Below are 21620 nucleotides of genomic sequence, written 5' to 3'. Positions count from 1 at the left end.
ACAGAAGATTCTATTTTTGAACATATCCAGGATGATGCCTATTCTCTGGGTCAGGTACAGTAAACTATCACAAAGCCATGGTTCTCTAAGCAGGTAGGGGGATGCTCACATTCACTTCTGCCTTTGACCAGGGATCTCACTAAAAGGCCATCCAAAGGAAGGGGGGGTAGATGAATTCCTTGGGTTCAGAGATGTGTATTGTGATTTTGATGAATACTCATAGAAACTACAAGAGCCCAAATCAGTATTGAAACCATCTCTCCTCAGACGTCAGGAAGCTTCTGTGGCACAGGTAAATCAAGACTTGGAGATAAGCTTCCATGAACAAAACGAAGGCCACAAAACTCCCTTGGTCTCCATGGCTGATTTTTGTGTCTCCATTCTAAAGATACCAGGAATGGAAAGTATCTGTTTTGGGACACAGACTTGAAGTTGAGGGTGCAACTATGATATACAGTGTCCAGAACTCATCTGTCTGAGGTAATCTAGCCCCAGTTGTGGCAGCATGAGTTTAGGCATGACAGGTGGTAGCTGGAGGACAAGAGGCCTCATAATGGTCAATCAGGCTGGTGAGGAATTGCAGGGGGTGGGACCCTTGGAACAAAATGACTGCGATACCCACTTGTTATTTGCATCCTTCCATTTTGGAACTTTACCCATTGAAAAGGAGCAGCAGACAGCTCAGTCTTGGATCCCTATGCTTTAGCCATAGGTTTCTGTAGACCAACCCCAACTCCACAGATGCCATTACCCTGGCAGCATTCTACCATGAATTATACTGCCCAGTCCAGTTTTCTGCTTCTCTCAGATTCTCAAATCCTGAATGCACCTCTGGTAAAGGGGCATGAGTTCACAGAAGAGAGGCAAGAATCATGACAATGTGCTGACTATTAAAAAAGAAAGAGGCCTCATGACAATACCTAAAATGATTTTTTGAGAGAATCCATGAGTTTATTAGCTAACACGTACAGTGACTCTTAGTCTCCCTGGGTCTTTCCAGAGGTGGAGAATATCAGTGAGAAACTGTGGGTATGGCACAATGAAATAAGGAGGTCTGTTACATAGGAAGATCCTTGAGGTTCCCCCCACCCCAGTTGGTGGAGCCTTGTGATGTGGCTGCCACCGAGATAGGGGGTCCAGTTCCAGGGTCTTCATGGTCTCATTAAGTCCTTGGGTCAAAATAACTTATGCTGAGAGAGGGCAAGGATCCTTCCTGAAAGTTCTCATTCTTCTCTGTTTGACTCTGATCATCTTCACCTCATGGACTGAATCAGGCCCAAAGTTGTCCTCTCTCCAGTCAGGAGTATTGCCAGTTTTGATCTGGGATGCCAAAGTGAGTTGGCAATCTAAGAAAATTCATAGTGAGTAGGGACTGTCAGGTTTGGTGTGTGTGTTTGTGTTTAAGGTGGAGGTGTGGGAAAGGGCATGGCAGCACCTCTGCCTCCTTGCCCTGCATCAGGAATGAGCTCAGAAAGAAGGGGCTGGAGGATGGCTGGATGAAACAGAAGTGTCCCTCTCTACTCCTCCTATGAAAGCTATGAGTTAATCTTTTCGAAGACAGCCTGCCATCTTCTTCATCAGGTATGGAGTTCATGATGTGGGAAACACCCTTCGATGGAGAGTGGATGAGAAAAGCATGTGATCATACCTAAGGGCTTCACATGCTCATCAGTTGGCCTCGTTATCACAGCCTTGCAATTGCAAACACAGTGGCACAGGAAGGGGCAGTCAAGCCTTCCACATGCATAACGACAGACTGAACCTATTGAGCCCTGACCCATAGAACACCTTATCTATTCACCACCTTTCCCAGTCCGATGACCAAGCATGCATGGGGAAACCCAGGGAGATAGTGATCCACTAGTCCCTTTGCCAGCTATGCAACCACAGCTGCTGTTTCCAGACAAGGGTGACTGCACTCTTAGAGCCACCTATTCCCAACACAGCATCTTTTTCTTTCTTTCTTTCAATTGCAGCAGCCCAAACTGAGAAGCGTCGATCAGTTTGTTGGGAGCTCAAAGATTACTAGTGACTACCCTAAATGCTCAGGAGTGGCTGACCCTGCCTGTAGAAATGACAATGATTAGGAAAATGAGAAGCAACAACAAGGAACAGAGTAGCCCAAAAGGATTGTTCCTAAGCAAAGCTCAGTAGCAAAAACAAGAAAGCAGAAAGCCATCAAATTAGAGGTTTCCTTCTCTCTCAGAAGTATATACAGTGTGTTCTTTGTGCAATTTTGCCTGTGCCATCTATCAAATAATAGTTAGCCCCTACTGCTTGTTCTACTCTTTCATTGATTTAGCAGTTAATTCCCTCCCCCTAAAAATAATGTTATGGTGCAATGTTTTAATTCCTGTAAGAATGAGGGAGAACGTAGGCCCTGACACTTGTTATCCCCAATGACCACTAAACAACAGTCGTTTAGATTAATTAGACCAAATGCCAGTTCTCATTAGCCCAACAATGACTGATTGGGCAGAGAAAGAAGAAGAAAGGAATTGCTGAAGTACCCAAACAAGGAAAATCTTCTGCCCAGAAATCCAGATAGCCCAGAAGATATGCCTCTGTGACATTTATGTCATAACTGAACATAACCAGCAGCTGAAGTATGCAACTAGCTTTTATATAGCTAAAGACCACCACATGGGTACAAGGAATCCCAGGCAGCAGTGCATGTAAGTTTCTATGCAAAAATCAATCAAGGTACCTATGGCAGTTGTAATTTAAATATATGTCATGTGCCTGCAAATGCACATTCATTTTTAGTATGTTGACCAAATGCTCCAAAGCAGACAGTACGATTGCTAGCAACAGACTGATCTTAGGCCTGTACTATTCTTCTAAAAGCCATACAGGTATTCTAAGAACATTTGCAATGGTCCTGAAGTTTCAAGCCCTGGAGTCAAAAAGCAGGTGGGACTGAGGAGAAGCTGCAGAAGGGTAAGGAAAAAGAAGTCTTTTGCCTAGATTTCTGGGTCATCGGAAAGCATATTCTGCTGTAACTTATGAGGGTCAAACTGCTCATGACACTTAATGGCTCATGAGGAAATATGTGTCATGTTCTTTAACTGCATGCCAGCTTTAGAAAAATAGATACCGCTATTATTACCATGGAGGATCAAGATCTTGGGATGGGACTGCAGATACAAAAACACTGTGATTCAAAGTAGGGTTTATCTAGTAAATATTGAGCAGGGAGCTCCATGTAAATAGTATTGGGAAAGTTGCAAGGCTCTGAATATGGCATGTGAGCCATATATAAGGGGAGCTTATATAAGACCTATTTACCAGTCCAGCTTCAATTCCAGTCCAATTATACTCAGAACAGATTTATCTGTGTAGTGATTAGTTCAGGGTTTATTCCAAGCTGTTTCAGCAAGCATTGGGGAGGAAAAACCACTTGCTTTCCAATAATTTTATTCCAGCTCACAATGTTGGGTTATTTGCATGGGTGATATTATATGCATGGACATTATTGTATTGTCCTCCAAGTGTGTAGGTAGTGCACCTCTCCTACATGGTGGAGAGCTGTCTGAAAATCCAGCAACCCAACACATCTCCCAAATGTCACAATTACATACAAACAAGTCAAACATCCAGTCGTGGCTTTCAACAGCTGAAAAATCCAGGTATATTTTACATTGTATATATCTTACATTTCAGTGAAAGGGATTACTTGGGAACAACATTGCCCCTCCATATAGTGGTCTGAGAAGTTGGGAGAGTAAATAAAAACCTCTCTTTACTGACATACAGAAAAAAGGGGGATGACAATTATCATCAAACAGGATTTATCTTCCTTAATAACACCCTTCTCCACTCTCCTGTGTTAATTTAGGCATTCTGACAGTGCTGCATTTTAAAATGCATAATTTGATTTAATTTAATTTAAAATTAGAAACTTTGCTCAAGGCAGCTGACAATGCAGCATCTAATAAAAGCAAAATTAATACACTAAAGAAAGAAGCTAGTAACAAAGCAACATGCAGAATTGCAAAACAATGTTTTCATACAAATGCTAGTCTTAAAGGTAAAATTTTAACAGGCAGGTTGCTGGGGGCTTATTCAAGTGCTCGTGGTTCTTCAAGCAGCTTCTGATTGTGTTATTTGCAGCCAGGCTACAGAAGCCTTATTCCTAGCCCACAGAAACCTTTGGGTTTGAGACTTGAATAAGGGCAGCTCGTACAACAAGGGCTAGAGATTTACTTTGCTTCAAAAAAGGGAAGCTGTGACGGAGACTCCTAAAGTCGGTGGGATTTCTTGAGCAGTTGACCCTAAGCGCTTGTTACACCCCCTCAAGATGTTAAGTGGGGGGAAATATGCATTCAAACTGTTAAAAGAAATAATGTATGGTGTTTGAGCTCTTGCCAATTTCTCACCTTGGAGAATTCTTGTTTTGGTCTAATGTAGTACTCTCTACTTCTCCCCGACTTCCTGAGGTGGACTCCAAATAAGTACAATTAGATAAAAGAGAGACACAGCAATACATCCTTATTAAGGGAATCACTGCTGAGGTGTTAGATGCTTTGCATCAATGTTTCCATTATTCCCCAAGTCTTTCACTGTGATGCTTGGGTTGTATTGATGGTTCAAAAGATTACAAATCCAAACTTTACAGAACTGGCTGACAGTGATATATTTGCCAGTTGCAAATTAGTCCAAGCAAGTTCTAAAATCCGCTCAGACAAATGTGATTCTTAGCAAGTTCTGAACTGTCTCCTTCAGGCTACAATGATTAATTTCATTAGACACTTTAACTTTAAAAAATTAGTGTTAAGGTAGCATGTCAATCACAATATCTATTTCCAGCAAGGCTTGAAGTCACAGGATGCAAAGCTCATATAAAGTACTTTGTTCATTTAAATCCAAGGGAGCTGACTTTATTTTCACACTATTTTGTAGTACCGTGGCTTAATTCTTGAGCATGCAAAGCAATGTAATGTGTAATTTTTAAAGCATTTTATTATATCAAAGATATATGAATATTTCAAATACTGAACAATATAAACAAACAAAGAGAGAAAAGTTCGTTCTCAATGTGTTATTAAAAAGGAAGATCAAATAACAACAGCATCAATGTTAACATATATTTTTGCCCTATAGACTGTATGATTTAAATGTATGATTTAATGTATGATTTAATGTATGATTTAAAACTGGGCCTGAATCATCTGTAAGGCTCACTAACTAATAACGTAATTTAATTAAGATCACTGCTCTTTAGCAAAAAGAAAAAAGGGGGGGGGAGTTCTGAGGTATTTATGTTATACACACCCATCCAAAAAATAAAATTAAACAAAGAAAGGCAAAACATACATATGTAGTCAGTGTTAAAATTTCAATGAAATTGGGGTATCTAAAAGGCCTGGTCAAAAAAAAGAAAGTCTTTAGCCATCACTGAAAAGAAAACAGAGAACAATAGGAGCGGCCTCCCCATTTCTGGGAAGAATTCCAGAGATGTAATGCCACCACTGAAAGGGCCCTGTCACTTCTGATGACACAGATGTGTTTGCAGGGCACAGAGTGTTTGCAGGGCAGCGGCTGAAGAAGGAGCCAAAAGGGGTTTCTTGTGTGTGTGATTCTTGTGGCTGATTAGCTGCTTTCCCTGGTCAAAGGTCAGAGGGGGCAGGGTTTCTGTTGAGGCAGGTGATTAGCTGTGGGAGGAGCCTATCGACGCGTGCAGTTTGAACCATCTTTTAGATTTAGGGGAGCTAGTCTCAAGCCCAACGACACATTCTCAAGATGGAGGGGGAGGGAACAGCTGCAGTCGCCTGCGGTTCCTGCGCAATGTTTGCCATCTTGCCAAAGGTTGCAGGCAGCTTTACGTGCAGCAATTGCATGTTGATTGCCCTCCTAAAAGACAAAGTCCAGCAACTGGAGGAACGTGTAGCTACGCTCCAAAGAATTAGAGAGCTGGAGCTCTTCTTGGAAGCAACAGAGCACACCGTCTCCACCAAGGAGGAGACAGGGGACTCCCCTGAGAAGGAGGCTAGTTCACCAACACAGGAGCCCGATATGTGGAGAAACGTGACTCAAAGAAGTAGGAGGCCCAGGGTTCGCTCTGATTGTCTAGAAATACACAATCGCTTTGAGGTCCTCTCCCCTAGCATGGAAGACGAAGAGCAGACTCCATTTGAGGATCTCTCCCTCATTACAGTCGATCACGTATATGAAGATGAGCAGCAAAGTCAGTCCTCAGGGAATGTGCAGGCGACCTTGGAACGGACCGCTCACGGAAGAACCAAGACCAAACCTAAGAGAAGGCGTGTAGTGGTGATAGGGGATTCCCTACTGAGGGGAACAGAAGCAGTGATCTGTGGGCCTGACAAGATGTCTCGGGAAGTGTGCTGTCTCCCCGGGGCTAAGATCCAAGATGTAACTGAACGACTGCAAGGAATCATAAAACCCACTGACAAATACCCCTTCCTCTTGGTTCATGTGGGAACCAATGACACTGCAAGCAATAGCCTCCAGAAGATCAAAAGAGACTACGAGGCTCTGGGCAGGAAATTGAAGCAATTAAATGCACAAATCGTCATCTCATCTGTCCTCCCAGTTGAACGACGTGGCCCAGGGAGAGAGAGGAAAATAGTGGAAGTAAACAGCTGGCTTCGCAAATGGTGTAAACAGGAACGGTTTGGATTCTTAGATCACGGACTGCAGTTTCTTGAGGATGGACTTCTGGCAAGCGATGGGCTGCACCTCACAACGGTTGGGAGGAATGTTTTTGCCAAAAAACTAAGAAACCTCATCAGGAGGGCTTTAAACTGACTAATGTGGGGGAGGGAGACAGTGCTCCTGAAGGTAGGAGTCTATTAATTGATGAAGATGATCATCCAAATGTCATAGACCAAATGGAGCAAACAGCAAGCAGACCTAGTGGTGGGAGGAAAAAATCCTTAAATAAGAGACACGGGGGAATGACTAATGGACTTAAATGTCTGTACACTAATGCACAAAGCATGGGAAATAAACAAGATGAGCTTGAGTTCTTGGTACAGCAAACTAAATATGACATAATAGGCATCACTGAAACCTGGTGGGATAAGTCCCACGATTGGAATGTAAAAATGGAGGGATACAATCTATTTCAGAGAAACAGACCAGACAAGAAAGGAGGAGGAGTGGCGTTATATGTCAGGGATGTGTATACCTGTGAAGAGATCCAAGATTTAGAACCTCAAAGCCAAAGTGAGAGCATTTGGGTCAAAATTAAGGGAGAGAAGAATAATAGTGACCTCATTGTGGGAGTTTACTATAGATCCCCAAGCCAAACGGAGGACATAGATGATGCCTTCCTGGAACAGATGGCCAAGCATGCAAAAGGAAGGGAGATAGTAGTAATGGGGGACTTCAATTACCCAGATATTTGTTGGATGTCAAACTCAGCCAAGAGCATAAGGTCAAACAGATTCCTCACTCGCCTTGCAGACAACTTCATTGTCCAGAAAGTGGGAGAAGCAACAAGAGGAACAGCCATTTTAGATCTGGTCCTAACCAATGTCGATGACCTGGTTAATGGGGTAGAAGTGGAAGGATCATTAGGCGCAAGTGATCATGCTCTTCTGAAGTTTACTATACAACGGAAAGGAGCAGCCAAGCATACTAGGACTCAATTTCTTGACTTTAAGAAAGCCGACTTCATAAAACTTAGGGAAGTGCTGGGTGAGATCCCATGGACAGTAATGCTAAAAGGAAAGGGAGTTCATGATGGCTGGGAGTTTGTTAAGAGGGAGATAGTAAAAGCACAACTTCAGGCAATACCAATGAGACGGAAACATGGAAGGTGCCTAAAGAAGCCAGGGTGGCTATCTAAAGAACTTTTAACTGAGTTAAGATTAAAAAAGGATGTGTACAAAAAATGGAAAAGGGGGGAAACCACCAAAGAGGAATTCAAACAAATAGCCAGCACGTGTAGACACAAAGTCAGAAAAGCTAAAGCACAGAATGAACTCAGGCTTGCTAGAGAGGTTAAAAGCAACAAAAAAGGCTTCTATGGGTATGTTCGTAGCAAAAGGAAGAACAAAGAAACAGTGGGGTCACTCAGAGGAGAAGATGGTGAAATGCAAACAGGGGACACAGAAAGGGCTGAACTCCTCAACGCCTTCTTTGCCTCAGTCTTCTCCGATAAAGAAAACAATGCCCGACCTGAAGAATTTGGAGGAAATGATTCAGCAGAGGAAACACAGCCCAGAATAACTAAGGAGATAGTACAAGAATACTTGGCTAGTTTAGATGTATTCAAGTCTCCAGGGCCAGATGAACTGCATCCAAGAGTATTAAAAGAACTGGCAGATGTGATCTCAGAACCACTGGCAGTCATCTTTGAGAATTCCTGGAGAACAGGCGAAGTCCCGGCAGACTGGAGGAGGGCAAATGTTGTCCCTATTTTCAAAAAGGGGAAAAGAGAGGACCCAAATAATTACCGCCCAGTCAGTCTAACATCAATACCAGGGAAGATTCTGGAGCAGATCATTAAGCAAACAATCTGTGAGCACCTAGAAAGGAATGCTGTGATCACCAATAGTCAGCATGGATTTCTGAAAAATAAGTCATGTCAGACTAACCTGATCTCATTTTTTGACAGAATTACAAGCCTGGTAGATGAAGGGAACACAGTGGATGTAGTCTACCTTGATTTCAGCAAGGCATTTGACAAGGTGCCCCATGATATTCTTGTAAAGAAGCTGGTAAAATGCGGTCTTGACTATGCTACCACTCAGTGGATTTGTAACTGGCTGACTGACCGGACCCAAAGGGTGCTCATCAATGGTTCCTCTTCATCCTGGAGAAGAGTGACTAGTGGGGTGCCACAGGGTTCTGTCTTGGGCCCGGTCTTATTCAACATCTTTATCAACGACTTGGATGATGGACTCAAGGGCATCCTGATCAAATTTGCAGATGACACCAAACTGGGAGGGGTGGCTAACACCCCAGAAGACAGGATCACACTTCAAAACGACCTTGACAGATTAGAGAACTGGGCCAAAACAAACAAGATGAATTTTAACAGGGAGAAATGTAAAGTATTGCACTTGGGCAAAAAAAATGAGAGGCACAAATACAAGATGGGTGACACCTGGCTTGAGAGCAGTACATGTGAAAAGGATCTAGGAGTCTTGGTTGACCACAAACTTAACATGAGCCAACAGTGTGACGCGGCAGCTAAAAAAGCCAATGCAATTCTGGGCTGCATCAATAGGAGTATAGCATCTAGATCAAGGGAAGTTATAGTGCCACTGTATTCTGCTCTGGTCAGACCTCACCTGGAGTACTGTGTCCAGTTCTGGGCACCACAGTTCAAGAAGAACACTGACAAACTGGAACGTGTACAGAGGAGGGCAACCAAAATGGTCAAAGGCCTGGAAACAATGCCTTATGAGGATCGGCTAAGGGAGCTGGGCATGTTTAGCCTGGAGAAGAGGAGGTTAAGGGGTGATATGATAGCCATGTTCAAATATATAAAAGGATGTCACATAGAGGAGGGAGAAAGGTTGTTTTCTGCTGCTCCAGAGAAGCGGACACGGAGCAATGGATCCAAACTACAAGAAAGAAGATTCCACCTAAACATTAGGAAGAACTTCCTGACAGTAAGAGCTGTTCGACAGTGGAATTTGCTGCCAAGGAGTGTGGTGGAGTCTCCTTCTTTGGAGGTCTTTAAGCAGAGGCTTGACAACCATATGTCAGGAGTGCTCTGATGGTGTTTCCTGCTTGGCAGGGGGTTGGACTCGATGACCCTTGTGGTCTCTTCCAACTCTATGATTCTATGATTCTATGATTCTATGTCCCCTAAGAATTCTCCCCAAGGTTTTTTATGCTCCCTGGCAGGTGATAAATGAAGCATCAACAACAGCATTTGCGCAATATGAGCCATCAGTAAACCATGTTCCTCCTCTTTGGCTTCACCATCAGCTGTTAACTAAAACCTTTATGCTAATGTAATCAGAAAAGCGCTTGAGAAAAGAATTAGGAAAATGTTTCTTTCTTGTTTCCTTATTTATCTAATACACGGTCTTCAAGTGTTTGATGGTGTTATCCTTTTTGTAGGCCAGGCCAAGAAGTTATGACCTATTTGAAATGGCTTTAAGTCTGCTATTTCTCCATGAAGCCCATCCTTCTTGCCCTAAAAAAATCTCCAGATGAATTCCAACCCTGAAATAACATTTTGGGGCAAGAGCAAGTAGATGCTAGATTCATGTAGCCAAGTAATATAAAGACAGTACTTAAGATGGTGGTTGGAGCTTGCATTTTAAAGACCATGTGGATTAATTTGTAAAGTATATGGCTAAATGGGTGGCCATCTCAGATGCTCGATTTCTTTGCAGGAAGGCCTGGGGTCAGGCTTTTAATTATGAAGTAGCACAATCTTACCTAGCTCGGAAGAGATGTAAGGGACATAACTAGGAAAAGCTCTTGGCTCAAGCAGTTTTGTTGAGGAAAGACTGCACTTCCCTGAGGCTTATGAATTATGGAGCATTCACAAATACTGCAACCACGAAAGAAAAGTGATGAGTCACAGAATGTTTAGAATCAATGGACTTGTAATAAGGGAAGGAGATGGTTGGTTGGGCAGGGGTGAAGCCTCACTCAGTATTTAGAGATAGGGAGGTTGTTGGTGAATGAGTGCTGCAAAAGCAAAGGCCGGGAAGCTCCATATCTGATTTGATCTAGGAGTGATAAATGAGCAAAAGCAAGTTTCCACGTGTGAACTTTCTCTTCTGCTGTTGTGCAGCAAAGGGAGGCAAAACAAGAGAAAGTTGAATCTGCTATCTTTGGCACAGTTAAGAAATAATCATCACTAGACATTCCTTAAACCAAGGGGAAAGTGAAGCAAGTGTCATATTCAGCCCCACTGCCCTTTCCTAAACATGCTTTTATCTAAGTAGTGATCAACACTAATCAATCTGCTTAGCTGAAGAGTGTTGGGTGGGCGGGCATTCCTATAAAATGGCAATAGATTTCCAGTCTTTTGGTATAATCATTGTTTTCTGGATTGGAACTAGTGATTAAAAAATAACCATCCAAATGTATTGGTGCAAGTAATCACTTGTAATTATAGTAAGTAGTGAGTAAATATTAAGCACAACAGAAGAGAGCAGAAGATGTTCTTTCTATGGAAACCAGAGTGCTAGATGTGGGCACTGTTATTCTTTGTTTCACAGGGACGAAGTAGCCTTTGAGAAAAAAATTCTAAACCTCCTGCTGTCCTTGATATGTATCTGGTTTCCAGCCTGTAGATAAATCAAGGACTTCAATATCCAAATATGTCTCAGAAGCTGCACAAACAAGAATAATGATGGGAAATGTCTGCTGCTCAATGGCGGATCACGAACACTGAAACCAACAATCCATACATCTGTCACCTACTAGGCAAGAAAATACTAGCCAACAATATTAAGAGGCAAAATGATGCACTTTTAGCACAACTAATCTGAAAACTCACTGTTCATAAAGAAGTGCAAAGTCCTTATGCCCTGATCTGTGAGGACCCTGGAATTAGTTGTCAAGGCAAACAAGATAAGATTTAAAACATGCAAACCCAGATCCTAATCCAATGACCATCTGTGCTTGTTCATTCCTCATCCTGTGGTAGACAAATAGCTTTAAGTAAAACAGGAATGAGAAGAGCCAAACAGACAATGCAGATATGGGATATTATAATGCTATTTCAGCTCAGGGAACCCTCATCACAGAGGAAACTACATACAGCTGATTTATGACAGCCTGACATGCTTATTCAGAAATGCCCCTTACAATGCAAAGTGGAGATGGAGGAGAAAAATTGTTCATTTTACATTTAAATGCATACTTACCTAATTCAGACTTTCTGAAACAATACATGAATTGAAACTTAGTTATTCTTTGAAATTCACATTTTCTGAATTTTCTTCTCCAACCTGAAAATGTGCAAAAATATGTGTATTGGGGAAAAGGGCATAAAAATGCACATATTAGTGAAAATAACATTTAAAAAATATATTAGGACAAACTGCTTGCAAAAAAAAAAAAAGTGTATTAGACAAAATTGTGTATATTAGGAAAAGTGCACACTAACATTGATTTTCATGAGGATTCTAAAAAAACACACACACACACAAAAAACACCACCGCACCAAGTGATGTAGAAATGTGATAAATGAAACTTAGGATTGGGAAACGGAGTCACTGAGAGAAACCAAAATGGAAGGATTTATCCATTCCTAGTTAAGTCAAACTAGAGCAGAGCATCCAAGCAAGGACGCTTAGGATTGCAGCTTCAGTCTCTCAAGGGGTTTTGCTTGGAACGGAGCAGAACTGCCAGCACAGAGTGTAGCAGCATCTCATTCTCATTCTCTGGATTGGACTGTGAGCTAATGTTTAAGCTTTCTCTTATGTGCTTGGTGCAGAAAAGTGATGGGATGAACACTACACTGACAGATTCCATTTTTCCTACTCCTTATGCTGAAAGTACCCTAATCCATTTTGAGGCTGAAAGGGCTTTTAGACACATCATTCAGTGCCTCAACATGGCGATTTATCTCTACATGACTTGCCACTGGATATGGGAGCCTAGCGCAGGAAAAGCATCATGTTCAAGGAGACAAACAAACTGTGGCTCTAGTGTGTCACACTATAGCAAGCATGGGGGAGACCTGGATCCAGACCAGAACAAGCCTGGGGCTTGTAAGAAGGTCTTAACCCTCTGTCCCTATTGTGTTCCCAATCAGGATTCTTCCATACCTATTACTCTTTAAAAACCATATGGGAAGGTGGTCCATTATATTGCAGTCCTCAAGGTCTGTGGATGCTATATGGTTGCATTAATAAGCCTTCATAAACCCCAGGTTTTTCACAGTCCTTCAGCCATACAAGCAATCCCTAGGATAATAGGAATGATGGCTCCTCCTTGACAACTTTTTCAATATTTACACCTCTGGCTGTATGGGTTGAAAAGCTATGAAATATGACTGTGGAGGGTCGGAGTAGGCAACGGTATCAAAAGAGGGCTAAGGATAGGGATAGGGATCCCTAGATGAGCACTAGCAAGTCCGAGAAAGCTTTTTAAAATGGGAAAACAGATGAGCACCAGCAATCCGTTCAGGGTTAAATGAGGGCACTTTCCTATAGCTGATGTGCACCAGTGCTTTCCATTAGCTAAAAGGTTGTTGATGCAATTGTGCCCATGTTCACATGATAGAAAAAAATTGCCCAGTGTTCCAATGCACACAATTGCTTGTGTGCATTATTTTTATGGAGGTGCAGGGGAGGGGGGTCAAAGCAAAAAATGAAAGTTATGGAAAGCTGCAGCAGTTGCAAAATCTACACAGCCAGCAATGATTTCAAGATCCAAAAATCTGTGCCAAAAGAAGGGCAGATAAACAAATGTACTGCTGCTGTTTGACAACCAGGAAAATGTAATATAGAAACCCAGGTTCCAGGGGGCAATTTGGAGAGAGGAAATTTCAGAAATAGCCCTTAACATGTGTAGTATAGATTTTACTATTATTATCATCTTAATTCCAAAGAAACAAAGGCAGAAAGGACAAGGGGTTTAACAAGGGTAAGTCAGTGAGCTCGTGTAGCAAAATCAGAATGAGACTTCACAGATGCTGCATCAGGAGGTTTGGGGCCTACAGATAAAAAATATTCAGAGCCATTCTCTAAACATCACATAGCAGAGTCTCATATACACCCTTTTCTAACATGCTGATTAACTTCCTATAAATTTAATAAATAGTTAGCAAAGCCATCTAGAAAGGCACCATGCTCTACTACCAATATATTCGCTCATTCCCTTGTCTGGGTAAGCACAGTGTGTTTGTTAAAAGAGTGTCTAAGAACCACAAGGTTCCCATTATATGTAATTGCTCTTTACAATGACTGGCTATCTCTGGTGAAAATGAATCAGTGATCTCCACTATAACGGAATCTATTAAAAAGCTGGAGAGAACAGCTCGTCTCTTTGATGTTGAAAAGGAAGAATTTCAATAGGCAGTCTCATCAGGCTGTCTAACAAAGCAGAAGTAAGGGCTGCAGGCAGGAGCAGGCTGATATCATGGGTCACTGGGAAAGTAAGTCGACTGTAGCAGCACATGGCTGTTCAACTGCTAGCCGGTTACCTAAGGGGACAGTAGAGTGTGGCTGTGGTCGGGCTTTCGAAACATACAGATGCTTTGATTAAAATACAGAGATTTCTAAAGTGTGCCTCTGCCAGCTTAAAACTGTTTGATCCTTCCCAAAGTAACTGGCCGCTGACTCTGCCAGGGCCAGCCCTAGCCATTTTACTGCCTGAGGCAGAGCAGCAAACTGAGATCCTTCTCTTGCCAGTCAAAGGGCACAGCACACAAGTTATTTTGGCACCTGAGGCAGAAAATCCCACAAGCACCTCTGCCCCCAAGAAAAAATAACAATAATCTATCAAATAACTATTTGCTGTACTTTCATGACATGCCAACCCAGCTGCCTACAAGCGGAGGTTGGTTCATTAGAGCAATGGGCACTGTGGGAACTAACCTCAGTCTTTTTCTCCCTGTCTGCCTTCATACTTACAACCACTCAGTTTTCTTAATGCCTGTGGCAACTTCCTTATCCTTAGCCCCAGGGTTGTCCAGGTAGAACTCAGAAGGGAGGATGATGGGAACTACATTATCATTAGTTTGCTCTGCTTGTCACTGCCTCTGGTTCCACCTAGTGTAGGTCGCCCTGACTTCTGCCTCACCAATGTCAATGGGCACCAGCTATTACCATTGGCCCCCTTCATGGATCACTGCCTTGCCGTGGCAATGTGATGGCGATGTGATGGCCACTGGGCCCATCACCTCCTGGCAAATAGAAGGGGAAGAAATGGAGGCAGTGAGAGATTTTACTTTCTTGGGCTCCATGATCACTGCGGATGGTGACAGCAGTCACAAAATTAAAAGACGCCTGCTTCTTGGGAGAAAAGCAATGACAAACCTAGACAGCATCTTAAAAAGCAGAGACATCACCTTGCCAACAAAGGTCCTTATAGTTAAAGCTATGGTTTTCCCAGTAGTGATGTATGGAAGTGAGAGCTGGACCATAAAGAAGGCTGATCGCTGAAGAATTGATGCTTTTGAATTATGGTGCTGGAGGAGACTCTTGAGAGTCCCATGGACTGCAAGAAGATCAAATCTATCCATTCTTAAGGAAATCAGCCCTGAGTGCTCACTGGAAGGACAGATCCTGAAGCTGAGGCTCCAATACTTTGGCCTCCTCATGAGAAGAGAAGACTCCCTGGAAAAGACCCTGATGTTGGGAAAGATGGAGGACACAAGGAGAAGGGGACAACAGAGGATGAGATGGTTGGACAGTGTTCTCAAAGCTACCAGCATGAGTTTGACCAAACTGCAGGAGGTAGTGGAAGACAGGAGTGCCTGGCGTGTCTGGTCCATGGGGTCACGAAGAGTCGGACACGACTAAACAACAACAACATCACCATTGGCTGCCTTAGGTCTCACTCAGTGGTAGGTCATCCTTGCGCAAGTTGAGCAGATAAGCAACAGCAGATAAACTGACATATAGAATACCAGTGAACTAAGACAGAAATTTGCTAAGGGGATACTTGTGCAACATAACATGGAGGCAGGGAGGAGACATATGTTTTTGAATGCTCTCTCATACAAATCCTTCACTGTTGAAATGTAGCATTGTTGGGGGAAAACTAGGCTGAAACCTCCCCCCCAACTTGTTACTTGTTGGAAGCTAAGACAAGTTTGGAGCAAGTACTCTTTGGTGAGGGCTGTAAAATATTTAAAATGTGCCCTTGCCAGTGAATCCTAAAGTATCCTACTTCCCTAGCACACAGATAAGACCACACATAGAGTGGGTTATAAAATGTTTTACTTACAAAACTCTTCCGAGGTCAGATTCATGTGCTTTTCCATAAACAAAGTCGGACATGGCTCCCCAAATCTCTTTTCTGATGAGAGCAGCTTTTGCATCTCATTTGGAAACCAAGGACCCAGAGTCTGGAGGAAGAATGGGGAGGCACACAATGCCAGATGCTTGAAGTCCAGTGTGAAGTTTCCACCGTCTGTGTTGATTTGGGGAGCCATGTCATCAGCCAAGACCAGGGTCAACACCATCTACCAGGAGATTTTTGGAGAACTTTGTGCTTCCTTCAGCAGACGAGCTTTATGGGGATGCTGACTTCATTTTCCAGCAGGACTTTGGCACCTGCCCACACTGCCCAAAGTACCAAAACCTGGTTCAATGCCCATGGGATTACTGTGCTTGATTGGCCAGCAAACTTGCCTGACCTGAACCCCATAGAGAATTTATGGGGCATTGCCAAGAGAAAGATGAGAGACATGAAACCAAGCAATGCAGAAGAGCTGAAGGCTGCTATTGAAGCATCATGGTCTTCCATAACACCTCAGCAGTGCCACAGGCTGATAACATCCTTCATTATACACCTTTAGTTCCTTTTTAACCAGGCCTTTAGTTGATTTGATTGACATCCTATGCCCTTTAAAGTGTGAGGTTGTTTTTTATTTGGGGGCGGGTTATTGGGTTGTTTTTATTTTGATTATTAATTTTGTAGTTTTATATTTTGATTTTATTCTGTGAACCGTCCTGAGACCTTTGGGTACAGGGTGGTATATAAATTCAATAAATAATAATAAATAAAAGTAAGTGCAGCTTTGGTCAAATTCATCACAGCAGTTCTTTAGCATCAGTTAACGGCTCATTTACACTGTATTTCTAATTAGTAACATGCAAGCCTAAAGAAGCATTTGATCACTACACAAGGTAATAAAACCTAATTAAATTTTATCAGGCAACGAATAAAATATGAAAAATTGCAGATGTAACAAAGTAGCATTATCTGAACTTTAAGAGGACAAAATTAATTCATTCCATTGGTTAAAAAATCCCACATTCAGGGGTTGTTGTTGTTGGTTTTTTTCATTTTGAATTGTTTCATTATTTTGTAAATTGCTGCCCTGGGCTCCTTCAGGAGGAAGGAGGGGCAGAAATAACAATAATAAAGCAGAGGAGGAGAAGGAGGAGGAAGAAGAAGAGGTACTAGAAGCATTATATTTAATAAGAGAGGAATAGTTAAATGTGCAGCGCACATACAACACAGTCTGCAGTACTATAGTCCAAGAAATGTTTTACAACTCGATCCAATTAATTCAGCTGATGCTGATACATAGGCTAAACACATGGAGAAAGAGTGGGTATCTGAATGGTAGAGTAAACTTTTAAAAATATTGGCTGTAGCAGGAGGGGAGGGTGCAATTCTGGCTTCATGCCAGAGAACAAAATGACCAAACAACACTGCTAGGGAGGATGTGATTCCTTTGAAGCAGAAGTAGTTCACCGGATGAGACTGTGTAGTTCAACCTAGCTTCCCAGCAGATAGGTTGCTGTTGCTTACTGGAGGTGCGAGGGGAAGGGATGAGGTGGCAGGGAGGTCAGAGTGGTGAAAACACACCAGCAGATTGGTCCCCAAAGCACACTTGCTCCCCACAGACATCCCCTCCCCCTTTCAGGAAGCAACCTGCCTTCCGGAATTTAATGTAGTGGCTCCTCCCCACCAGACATGTCACTTATGCTTTGAAAGCAGGTAATGCCTCTGCAGCAAGAGTGATTGAACAATTCAAGTACAGTGGTACCTCGGGTTAAGAACTTAATTCGTTCCGGAGGTCCGTTCTTAACCTGAAACTGTTCTTAACCTGAGGTACCACTTTAGCTAATGGGGCCTCCTGCTGCCGCCAAGCCACTGCCGCGCGATTTCTGTTCTCATCCTGAAGCAAAGTTCTTAACCCGAAGTACTATGTCCAGGTTAGCCGAGTCTGTAACCTGAAGTGTCTGTAACCCGAAGCGTCTGTAAGCCGAGGTACCACTGTACACCTGATTTGAGCTGCATCGAAGAATGATGAGCATCCGTACAGGGAAGCTGAGTTGAAAAATAACACGGGAAGGGTTGCTTTCTCTGTGGGATGGCAGAGAAGCACTCAGTGTTAACTGATTTATTTCTCATGTGACTTAGTGGTAGGTTTTTTCACAAGAACTACAAGTATGCTCTGGAACATCGCTTGAGAATTATTTTTCTGTTTTAATTGTACAAAGTGGCCCTTGGCTAGTTACCTCTACAATTTGCCTACTCATTCCACTCCCAGAAGTGTAATACATTAATTATTCCCCTATTGATCAAGTGGCTAAAGCAATTCTTCGATTAGGAAATGTTTATAGATTTATTGGTGTGGGGTTTTTTTTTTGGGCGGGGGGCATAACAGAAGTGTATACAATTACGGTGTGAAACAAGTGGGTAGAAAATTTGCTGACTCAGAACAGACCAATACATACTGCATTATTAAACAAGATGGTAGTGGACGGCTTTAAAAGGGGATTAGACCAATTAGACCAATTCATGGAGGATATTAGTGGCTACTAGCCACAATGGCTATGTACTGCCTACCATATCAGAGTCATTGTGTCTCTGAATACCAGTTGCTGGAGACCACAAGCGGGAGAGTGCTACTGAGCTCATTCTCCTGCATGGAGGCTTCCCTATAGGTATCTGGCTGGCCACTGCGAGAACAGAATTTTGGACTGCATAGAACAAGGAACAGCTGATGGCGCAGCTTGTGCCTTGTCTTCTAGATTGTGCTAAATGGTTCCGTTTCTATTAAAAGACGACAAAAAAGTTACATAGCTGCCTTCTCTGCAGCTGAATCTAATGCAGAAATACTTCCACAGTGTAAAGCTAAAGCTTTCCAAATGACTCAATCTGGTTGTGTCGCTGTAAAATTATCTCTCTCATAAAACCTTTCTTCCTTGTCCACCTTTGCCAAGCTTAAGCAAATTAAATAGAAAAGTCACACACGGATCAGAGAAAAACTAGAAGTTACTAGACTTTTTTTTTTTAGGATCAGTAACTTTTCATCTGAGAGTTTTGATTAACTTGTGCCTTTCTGCTGTGCCGTTTCTCTCCCCTACAGTATTTCTATTAAAAATGTTTCACAGGATCATGATTCTCAAACATATTGAAAAAGTTGAAGTAGGGTTTAGTTTTATTTTATTTTTTTGCAAAGCACCTGTTCCTGGCTTGGTTTGTAAAACTGGCTTCTCCTACAATAAAGGCTTCCTCTTGATGCTATATTGAAGGGAACTGCATTGAAATAAGGCATTTGCCGTATCAGCAAAGTCAGATTTAAATCTGACTCATGGAACTACAAAGCAACTGATAACAGAATAGCGTACAGCTTCCTACAGCAACCTGATGCCCTCCAAATGTTTGGGATCAGTCAGATCTGATGGGACTTGCCATCCCAAACACCTAGAGAGTACTAGCTTGGCAAAGCCTTGCACAGCGGTTACAGCCTGTGACTTGTAGACAGGAGATTTGGGTCTGAATGCCTGCTTGCCAAGAACCTCACCTGAGCTACTTACACCTCCTCAAGCTAACCTGGAGAGTCCCTATTTATGTCACCTGTTGGAGATTCCTCTAACAGAAAGAGTGAGACATACTGTAGATGTGAAAAATAAACCAGATCAAGTATGAAGAAGGGGCTATTACTTTAATAACACCTTAGAATCATAGATTCATAAAATTATAGAGTTGAAAGCATAGGCATAGTTAGGATTTTTGTTGGGGGCGGGGAGAACCTCAGTTAGCTATGTATTGTTATTTATTTTTATTGATTTAGGGGTGGCAGCTGCCCCCTCTTGACTACACCCATGGTTGGAAGGGACACAATGGGTCATCTAGTCCAGCTCCCTGCAATGCAGGAATCTCAACTAAAGCATCCATGACAGATGGCCATACCTCCTCTTCACCTAAGTCCTGGAGATACCAGCAGAGATATGAAGAGGTAGAGAAGGTCCAACCTGCGAGGTAGAATGCTAGATGGCTTGCAAAGGAACAAAACTGCTTGCTGCGCTGAGTTGTGCCCACCCAATTTCTTTACAAGAGAAATGCAAGCACATCTTAGATCAATACCATTGCTTGAGTAACCATATTACTTGTTGTGCCTTGGTATAAGTGTGCTTTTGAGCAGATATATGTATTGCCAGCTGTGTGTTTAATTAGTGTTTTTGCATATGTACTGCACTAATCTCAGCATTAAAGCTTTCCAGAAAAATCATCACCTGAGTTCACATTCATCACCAGGTAGGAGCCAGGATAGAATATTTTGTTTATTTATAGTTTTTAAACTTGTGGTTTTCAATTGAAAACAGATTCAAACTATCGGAACATTTATTCCATTAAAATATTTTTAAATAGCAAGTTCTCTTTTTTTAAGAAAAAGGCACCATTTAAGGAATTTAAAAAGATGTCATTTCAAAAATCTTTCAAGGGAATAAGTATACCAATAATTCAGAAAGAGCCTGGAGTGACATTTATGCTAAATAGTTAGGAACTCCTGCAGAGAATTATGGTTCAATTTTTGACAGGGAAAAGTTCCTTTAAATTTATACATAGCAACAAAGGAACTTTTCCCTTTTAAGAAAGCATCTTTCGGGGGAGAAATGAAGTACCTTTTTATTGCATTAAACATCAAAATTAGGAGTTGTCATTTTTATTCAATGTCTTTCTCCCACCCCCACCCCCCCATCCCACCCCTGTAAATCTACTATGCGTTTTGTGTACTGCTGATTATTCATACCATCTCTCTGTTATGAAGCGCATCTGCACCCTTCATTTACTCCCATACAGCTTCAGCTGTACAAGGTTGCAAACTGTGCACAAAATTTGAATATTTTAATAGTTAGCACAGGCCAAAAATAGCATCTTTATGAAATTTCTGAACTTTAAGATAAAAATGTTAGCTCATAAAATATGTAGGCTCTTTGATGTTGTCACTGAAATTTTACCCATACGTATGCCTTAAAACAGGCTTCCTCAATCTCGGCCCTCCAGATGTTTTGAGACTACAATTCCCATCATCCCTGACCACTGGTCCTGCTAGCTAGGGTTCATGGGAGTTGTAGGCCAAAAACATCTGGAGGACCCAGGTTGAGGAAGCCTGCCTTAAAAGGATGGAAGTAGATTAGACTAATTAGTTACCTATATTCTTGCACCACTTTTACAGAAATTTCTGTGTGTAAAAGAATTCCCTGCCTTGATGCAAATACTTTCTTCCACTGCAATAGGCATGGCCTGACTCCAGAAAGTGTGTGAAAGAACTTATGATGCTCCTGTGTTTTCATTTGCAAAGGTATTAAATGCTACTGGCCACAAAAGCTATGTTCTACCTCCACAGTCTGAGGCAGTAATAATAATAATTTTATTATTTATACCCCACCCATCTGGCTGAGTTTCCCCAGCCACTCTGTGCAGCTTACAGCACATATAAATATTGTCGCACATCAGACATTAAAAATTTCCCTAAACAAGGATGCCTTCAGATGTCTTCTAAAAGTCAGATAGTTGTTTATTTCTTTGACATCTGATGGGAGGGCGTTGCACAGGGCAGTAGCTACGACCGAGAGGGCCCTCTGCTTCTGAATGCCAGTTGCTAGAAATCACAAGCTGGGAGAGCACTGTTGCATTCATGCCCTAATTGTGGGCTTCCTACTTAGACATATTTGTTGTCACTATGTGAACACAATGATGAACTAGACTGGCCTTTCACCTGAACCAACAGGGCTTCTCTTAGGCTCCTAAG

General features: G+C 42.2%; 1 long non-coding RNA gene across 2 annotated transcripts in view; it reads right to left on the bottom strand.

The window, feature by feature from the left end:
- LOC310677019 overlaps positions 1-21620 on the bottom strand; it is a 44373-nt gene that overhangs the window by 13245 nt on the left and 9508 nt on the right. The window contains exon 2 of one of the 2 annotated variants that reach the window (XR_014510858.1): positions 11814-11897. The exons of the other annotated variant lie outside the window; for it this stretch is intronic. This is a non-coding gene — a long non-coding RNA (uncharacterized lncRNA). The remainder of the gene's footprint in view (positions 1-11813; positions 11898-21620) is intronic. 2 annotated transcript variants of the gene reach the window in all.

The sequence above is a fragment of the Podarcis tiliguerta genome (assembly GCF_965153285.1).
Source record: "Podarcis tiliguerta genome assembly, chromosome: 4".
NCBI lineage: Eukaryota > Metazoa > Chordata > Lepidosauria > Squamata > Lacertidae > Podarcis > Podarcis tiliguerta.
This window is presented reverse-complemented; position numbering and strand designations above follow the sequence as displayed.